The following is an 8,952-nucleotide window of genomic DNA, read 5'->3' on the forward strand; positions in this document are numbered from 1 at the left end:
CTCAAGTACCTATTAGAGTAGGCTTTAAAAAATTGGCGAGTCGCAACGAACTCGCCCGAGTCGATTCTTTTGTAAAACCGGGAATTGCACCTGATCCTAGAAGAGAATCGACGATTTTGAACAGTGAATTGCTCTGATTACATCATAAATCGCGAATCCAAACGCTTTGTGACGTCACAGGGTGAGTCATTAACTGAGGATATTATAGTAACTTTTTTCAAAATATGACCGCATGCGTACCCTTACTCTCTATTCCGTTAATATTAAAGCTTTTGTAAAGATATTTATACTGTGTAAACTTTATCCAATTCTTTGATGTGGGACTTGTGCTAAGCGATATTATGTTGAAAAGTCATTCAATATGAGTAATTATTGTAGAAGACTCTTTAGCAGCGCGCGAAGGGCTGCGGTAGTTAGCAGCAGGGTTTTTATGTGTGACCTCGTTGGGACGCTATTGTGCAATTCACTTTTTGTCTTCATAAAAGAAATAAAAAAAAAATAATATGATAAAAAAACAAATAAATAGAAGAGAGGTTTTTACTTTTGTCTTAAAAAAAAACTAAAATGAAGAAAATAATATCATCAAAAAAATAAAAATATAAAAAGTAATACAACAAGCACTTCTTGCTAAAAAAACAAAATAGACAATACATCTCCTTTTTATCTTGTAAAAAAAAAGGAAATAAAACAAATATTTCTTGTCAAGAAAATAAAATAAAAGGTATAAAAAATAAAAGGTACCAGCAGCATTATTTTCTTATTTTCTTGTAAAAAAATAAAAAGTAATACAACAAGAAAAAGAAAAAAAGGTAATATAACGTCTTCTTTTTTGTCTTGTCAAAAAAAAAAAGAAGGTAATACAACAAATATTATATTTTCTTGTAAAAAAAAAAAAATACAACTAGTATTTCTGGTTAAAAAAATAAAAGATATTTCTTAATACAACAAATATTTTTAATATAAACTAGGAAAAACTGATCTAATTGTAATTTTTATTTTTATAATATGGTAAGCTTTAACATAAATTTAGGAATATTAATTTTAAGATATGATTCATACATATTTGAAATATCTCTCTGTCTCGAACAATCTCTTCCATTAAATTTATTCTAGAATTTTAAAAAATTATATTTTTTAAAATTTGAAGTGTTATTCGAAAATTGATGCGCATTCGAATAATTTCTATATTGATAATCAAATATTTTATTTATTTAGTTATTTATTTATTTGCATTATAATTCTTGTTATGTATTATTTTTCTTACAGTTGTCAATAATACAGTTTAAATTAAATGATATTATAAAATATTTTAAATTTTTTATTATTTATATAATAAAATATAAACGAACAATTTTCTTTGCAATATATAATATTAGAGTTAGATAGGTTGTAATAATTTTGGATTCTAGTTAGTTAGGTTGCAATAATTTGGTTTTTTTTTTAGTGGATTAGGGTTTTCTGCCAATTCAAGATTTTCGTACCCATTTTTCATTGATTTAATCCATTATTTAATGTAGTCTATGTATTGTTATGTACTTTATCTATGGTAATTCTATGTTTTTTGTTTTATGTGATGCAAATTTAATGGTTAACATAAGTTCATATAGGGAAAGGACATCTTAATTATTCACAAATTGATTAAAAATGAAAGTTAATAATGTAATATCCGTATTTCTTATTGGAGTTTTAAAAAATAACATTTATACTGAATTTTCAAAATTTGTTTGGATTTTTTTTAAGGCTTGATCGGACCGATTTGGTTGATTCCCGATCCGGATCGTCGATTCGAATGGGTTTTTGAGGTGCTTGATCCGGAGGCGCCGATCAATTTTTTAAACCATGTATTGGAGAGACCAGTCCTTAACGGGCATTTGAAAAAGGAAAATGCTATTGAGCGAGTTCGAGATCGAATATGTCGCTAAAAAGTTGGTTAAAGGACAAGTCATTCCTAACCATTTAGCTGAACACGCACTGCCAGATAATACTCTCATTAATACGGATCTCCTTGATGATGACCTCTTCACAATTGAGAACCCAATTTGGGAGCCATACTTCGACGGTGCAAGAAATGAATATGGGCCAACAGCCATCAGACTAAATTTCTCATGTACCAATAACATTGATGAATACAAAGCCTAAATAGCCAGACCCGAGAATGCCATGGAATTGAAGATCCAGCAAATACGAGTCATTGGTGACTCCTTGCTCGTCATAAACCAAGTTCAAGGGATTTGGAAGGTTAAAGAAGAAAAGCTCAAACCCTATCAAGAAAATGTGGAAAAAATGATATTTTAAGCAATTATTTTAAGCAAATCACCTTCCAGTATGTAACTAGAGAAAATAATCGGTTTGCCGACACCCTTGCAACCATTGCTTCGATGGTCGACATTCCTTTAGAAGTCATCACGCTGCCATTTTACACAAGGCATAAGCACGACTCTTCCCCACCAATGATCGAAAAAGAAATAGAGCAAAAAAATGAGAATGCAGAGGAAGTGTCTTTTGTGGCCTCAAATGCACTAGTCCCGGCAAAACCATGGTTCCACGACGTATTGTCCCTTATTGAAAAATTAGTCATACCCTGAGGAGCCACCAAAAAGGATAAGGAAGCCCTCCGAAGGTTTTCCATGGGTTTCTTGATAAGGGACAATCTTCTGTTCAAGAAATCTTTTGATAGCGTCATCTTATTGTGCCTCGATCAGTTAGAAATCAACCAAGTATTAACAAAATTACACAATGAAGGAGGTCACTCCGAGGCAGCTGCCTTGGCTGAGAAAATCATACGTCAAGGTTATTATTGGACCACCATGGCTTAAGATTGTTGAAAATTCATTCATTGCTGTCCCAAATGTCAACTTTATGGAGACCTCATCCATGCACCGTTAATACCACTTAACTCAACACCGCCCGTATGGCGTTTTGCCATGTGGGGTCTTGATATCATCGGAATGATTTCACCAAAAGCCTTGAATGACCACCGTGTATCACTACAAGAGGCTGCATCATTTGTCAAAATTGAAGGTCAACATGTAACCCATTTCATAAAGAGCAACATTGTATTTAGATTTGACATTCCTGAGTCAATCATTACCGACAATGGAACCAACTTCAAAAATGAAAGGGTCACTAAGGTATGCAAAAAGTTTGGGATAACGTAGAAATTCTCCACACCTTACTACCCTCAAGGAAATAAATAAGTAGAGTCTACGAACAAAGGATTTCTCAGAACTATAGACATAATAATAGAAGGTGGCAAAGATTGGTATGAAAAACTAAACGGCGAGTTATGGGCCTACTGAACAACTGAGAAGACTCCTACTGGCATTACCCCATACTTATTAGTGTATGGTATGGAGGATGTGCTACCCATTGAAGTCGAGATACAATCTCTCCGAGTGCTCATTCATAAAGATTTAGATGAGGAACAAAAGATCGAAGCACGAGTCGCTACCCTCGATACTTTGGATGAAAGATGACTACGAGTAATGCAAAATATGTGGCGTACCATCGTAGAATCTAGAGGGCATACTAAAGAAAAGTTTTTTCCTGACAATTCAGAGAGGGAGACATGATACTCAATAAGAACTTCCACACTCCTGCAAATCCGCACCCATTAGGCAAATTCAAGTCTAATTAGGAGGGGCCATTCGTGGTAACCTAATTGCATGCAAGTAATTCCTATGAAATAAAAAATCAGGAGGGGTATGAACTCAACGACCCCATTAATGCAATGTATCTCAGAAAATACTACCCATAACGAGTTTCAAAAAAAAAAAAAACATTGTGAAAACCTAAAAAGGCATCACGAGTAAAAAAAAAAAAAAATCCTCCAAAAAGGTGGTGCTAATCCAAAATCTCAAGTACGAAATAAGTGCTTGCAAGCCACAATAATACTGCGTAAGTACACCCTGAAGATGAAGACTCTTTCTAATCCCTACAAGTTCTCAATAGATCCAACATTTGGGAAATCAACATGAATTGGAGACCCCATACTTCAACAGACCCCAGGAAGAATGTTGAGATTTCTCTAAGAAGGAAGCCTGGTAAGAACCCAAAGAACTTCTCATGGTTCTGCGAAACACCTGATGAAAGTTTGAGAGGCCAAGGGAAATGTCAAGACTCTTGGGCCCTCACAATCTCATAAGGAAATCATTTTCATCATCTTTAAATATATTAATAATAATAAAAAAAACCACCAAAGGGGCCACAGGTGGAAAAAAACTATAAGGCACATCCCTCTTTGGAAATACTTTTCAAATTGACTGTTAAAGTCATCCATTTTTTAAAAAAAAAAGAAAAAAAAAATCCTTTTAGAAAGGACATCCTCCATCACTACAAGAGATTAAACTATTAGTTGATCTGACCTCGCTCTTGAAGCCAACTTTCTATACCTGTTATGAAAGCTTGAAACTAGCCAGACACTCCATGGTTGTATAACTGCCAACTACCACATATCAGAGATGGGTGAACTTTGCCAATGACGACATTGGCTAGTTTGGGAGCTTTCTCTCTCTCGAATAGATCCCCTGAGGCAAAAAGAGGTGAGCTCATCACATAAGGAGATGCCCTAGACTGCGACTGACTTCGAGCAGAAGATGGTAGTGGCACCCTCACATAAGGATTCGTATCTGCTAAAGAAGGGTTACCACTTGCGACCAATAGAAGTATTGACAACTTGCCATTTTTATCTATAAGACCTTTCACATCCTCTAAAAGCTCATGGCATCGATCTCTGGCCAAATTTTGTTAAACCAAAAACAAAAAATGAGAGAGGTCTCAAATAATTATAAAAAAAAAAAAATTTGAAAAAGAAGAAGAGGGGAAACCGCCAAAGAAAACAAAGATAAAAGCAAAGCATACCCTCTCCAATCGGTAGAGATCTAGAGCCGCATCATTTCTGGTCAAACATCTCTCTACATCTCTCTAAATTTCCAATAAGGACGGGAGATAGTCCAGGAAGGGTGGGAACAACAACAGAAGAAGGCGGTACCGATCGTGCTCTCTCTAACTTGGCCTGAACCGTCTCCAGCTCATCTCTCATAGAGTCACGCAATGCCACCGCCATGTCCCTCGCCTCTCTCATCCCCTCAAAGTCTCAACGAAGACTCTTGAGATCCTCCGCAATTGAATCTCACTCCTCTTCCACCAAATCACGCATAGCATGAAGAGAAGCGACTTTCTCACCAAAAGACTGACTCGCACCAAGACAAGCACTCCTCAGCTATCGCATGATCTCCTCGCCATGATCAGTCAGGGTGGCTATGTCCCTCAAGACAACCTTGTTCTCTCCTCATACAAAGGCAAGGAGATGCCTTCCTCTTCCTCCTCCTCACTGATAACTCGAGCAGTCTTATGCCTCCACTCCTCTATCCATTGAGTCATCTCTCTCATATAGGCATCCTCATCAGCAGTTCTAGCCGTCAATGGAGTCCAGGGCGGAGTAATCTCAAAGAAAGACTGAGGAAGGCCAAATTGACGACTAACCCGACCAGGAAAATATGGCATCACCAGGACTATACAAATCAGATGAGCTGTCATCCTGAAAGACTGGGAGGACGCAACATAAACAGCCAAGATCGAGTCAACTCTCATAGGAAGTGAATCAATCTTGAAAATAAAAGAAGATAAGTCAACTCAACAGTAGGCTTTGATAAACAAACAAAAAAAAGAAGAAGAAAAGGAGAAAAAGAAGGAGAAGAAGAGAGAGAGAGAATGGGAGACTCGTGACTCATCTCTCATGCAGCCTGGGTATCCAAGAATAGCGAGTAGTATAACCTCGAAAGGACCTCCTCAATCTCCCACACCCCATATGACCAGTGGTGAATAGTCACAAATGACGGTGCTAGGCGGCTAGGAAGAGGGCGAGGAATAGTGACATGCTCCCATGCCCAAACCTAGAGAAGAATCTATCAACCCCCCAAATAACAGGCTCCCGTGGCAACACTACAAAGGTGACAATGTAACCAGCCTACAATAGCTGGACCCCAGGCCACTCGCTCCATATAAATCCAGCTGTTGTGCCGCCTAAACTATTGATAGATGAGCTCGACCGTTGGTTCAATCGGGAAACAGAAACTCCCCGAACATACGAAAGGAAAGATCGCAAAGAACATCTCTCACCGTCTGAAAGTGGCTCATGGTCGACAGTCAAATCCACTTCCTGTCACCTCCGGCTCATCCTCAATCATGGCCCGCTCATAAGCATCTCGAATCCTTTCTCTCTCCTGCTCTCGCCACTCCTCACCAGAAAGCGACACTAAAGGAGATACCATATCATCATCCAAAAAATGCACTCACATCCACATCGACGTCTCCAAGCTCAATCCCCTCTGGATCCCCTGACAACCGGACACCTGACTCTCCTGACTCCCCCCTAGCCTAGATAGCTGCTCTAGTCAAACGACAATTAGACTCACCATGAACCGATCCGCTCATTTAAGGACCCCTCAACCTGCTGCCCTCCTCCATAGGGTCCTTCCCTCTATGGGGTGGTCTGCTAGCAGCGGAAATTGAAATTTGAGGAGCCTGACCACCCATCCTTCTTTCCACAAGATAAGGGATACGGGTAACCTTCCACCTCGGCTTCCCAAGATCGATTTCTGACTCATGGTTGCCCTTGATCTTCTCATAAGGAATACCTAGCAACTCCTTACATGCAGAGGCATAACTAGTGGATGCCTCTGAGGAAATACTCAAGAAAGGTTAAACCTCACTTTGAACTCCGAAAATCCTGGTGGCATCCTCAAGGGTAGGGGCAATCCCACGACAACGTAGGGGAATCGAGCCAGTCTTTAGCCTATACCAAAGACATAACTAAGTGGTCAGGGATCGATCCAAGCTAAAAGGCCTGATCCTACAGACCTCCCACAATCCTATCCTGGCGAGAGCCTGTCATTGCCCAAGAGTCAATAACTTTGCCCACTTATGAATAAAAAATAAATGGGATCTACAGTCTACATAGAGCCTTGCAAAAGAAGTGACAAAAGTAAGAAAAAGAAGGGGGAGGAACCATCAATACAAAATTAACAGCAAAACATCCCATAACAAGGGCAAGAGCAAAATCAAAACACCTCGTAACAAGGGCAAGAGAAAAATCAAAACACCCCATAACAAGGGCAAGAGCAACATCAATCCTTGCAACAAAAACCAAAAAAAAAGAGGGGATGGGAGGGGTATTCTGGTCATTTTGTATTCAGGGGTATTTTTGGTCATTTTACACCCAAAGGGAATTATGGTCATTCTACAATCCCTAAAAATGAGGGGCAGTACTAATCACTCAAGATTAGCCCCAAAAACAAGAGTTTGCACTCAGGGGTGTTCTGATCATTGTACACATAGGGCTACTTTTGATCATTTTACACCCAAAGGGAATTATGGTAATTTTACCATCCCTATAAATGAGGGGCAGTACTAATCACTCAGAATTACCCCTGAAAAGAAGAGTTTGCACCCAGAGGTGTTTTTGATCATTTTACACCCAAAGGGCATTATGGTCGTTCTACCATCCCTAGAAATGAGGAGAAGTACTAATCACTCAGAATTACCCCCGTAAAGAAGATTTGCACTTGGGGGTATTTTGGTCAATTTGTACTTAGGGGTATTTTTAGTCATTTTACACCCAAAGGGCATTGTGATCATTATACCATCCTTAGAAATAAGGGGAAGTACTAACCACTTTGGATTACCCTCGAAAAGTAGAGTTTGCACTCAGGGGCATTCTGGTCTTTCTGCCCTCAAGGGCATGTGGTCTTTTTCACAGTCTGAAGAGAGAAAAGATAACGAGAAAATTTTTTGGCACCAGGAGGAATAAAATTTCTACTAATCATCTTATTGTGAGTCTATTTTAAACACAAGAAATTGGAATTCAACTTAACTCTTAACCATTCAAGCATTTAACCGAACTGTTATAAACATCTCATAAGCAATTTCAAGAGAAGAATCTACACATGTCGGGCAATTTTTTTTCAAAAAATATCTAACAACAATTGAAGTATCCTATGAAAACTTTGTAAATTATCATCTACATCGAAATTTGGGGAAAGAAATCAGTAATTTTTACTGCGCCAAAATAAGTGGCATGCCACTTTCAAAACTACCCAAAAAGGAAGATAATCCAATATTCACTAAGACATTTAAGCAAACATATCAAAGTCATATCCAAGCATTTGTCAAAGAAAAGCATCTAAATAGATTTTCTATCAAATGAGAAAACATAATAATCAGAGTTTCTTATGTGAGTTTCACAATTCAAGCAAGATTTTTAAAATTTGGAACAAAATTCATATGATTTCATCCCGCCAAGTCACCCCTTTGTTTTATTTTGATGCATTTATTGAAAGAGAACACAATAACTCGTACCTTCTCTTTCCCTTTTGATTTTGAAATATGACCCGATCCGAGCATCCATTGAAGCCCTTCGCCTTCCATCTTCAACTACCAGGGAACCCTAAATCAAATTTTCAAACAAAATGGAGTTTTAATGAGGAAATTTAAAGGGAGAGAAGGGTTGGGAATGAACAAAGTTTGAAAGTTGGAGTGCTTCCAATTAAATTTTAAACAGAGAAAGAGAGTAGGAATGTGAATCAAGAGAGATAGAAAGAAAGGTTTGAGCTTTAAAAAAAAAAGAACGAAAAATTACATACATAACCGTTATAGTTTCTGTTATTACGGCTCTACCGAATAGTTTACGTTATTACTATCGTGTCTGTTTTTTTTCATGTCAAAACAGAAATTTTTAAAAAAGACGACTTTATCCTTTTTCGGTTGTTCAACAACCGAAAATGGGGGCCAAGTTTGGTTTTTGAATATCGAAAATTTAAAATTTTCGGTTCTTCAAGAACAGAAAGTTTTTTCTCTTGTGGCTTTGCATATTCTCTCTCTACGTCTCTCTCTACATTGCATGGGTAAAAATCGTTTTTTTTTTAAACTCTCTCTCCCCTTCACCCTACGTCT

This window comes from Amborella trichopoda, chromosome 12 (assembly GCF_054954075.1).
Source record: "Amborella trichopoda isolate Santa Cruz 75 chromosome 12, AtrichopodaSantaCruz75HAP2 v2.0, whole genome shotgun sequence".
Lineage (NCBI taxonomy): Eukaryota > Viridiplantae > Streptophyta > Magnoliopsida > Amborellales > Amborellaceae > Amborella > Amborella trichopoda.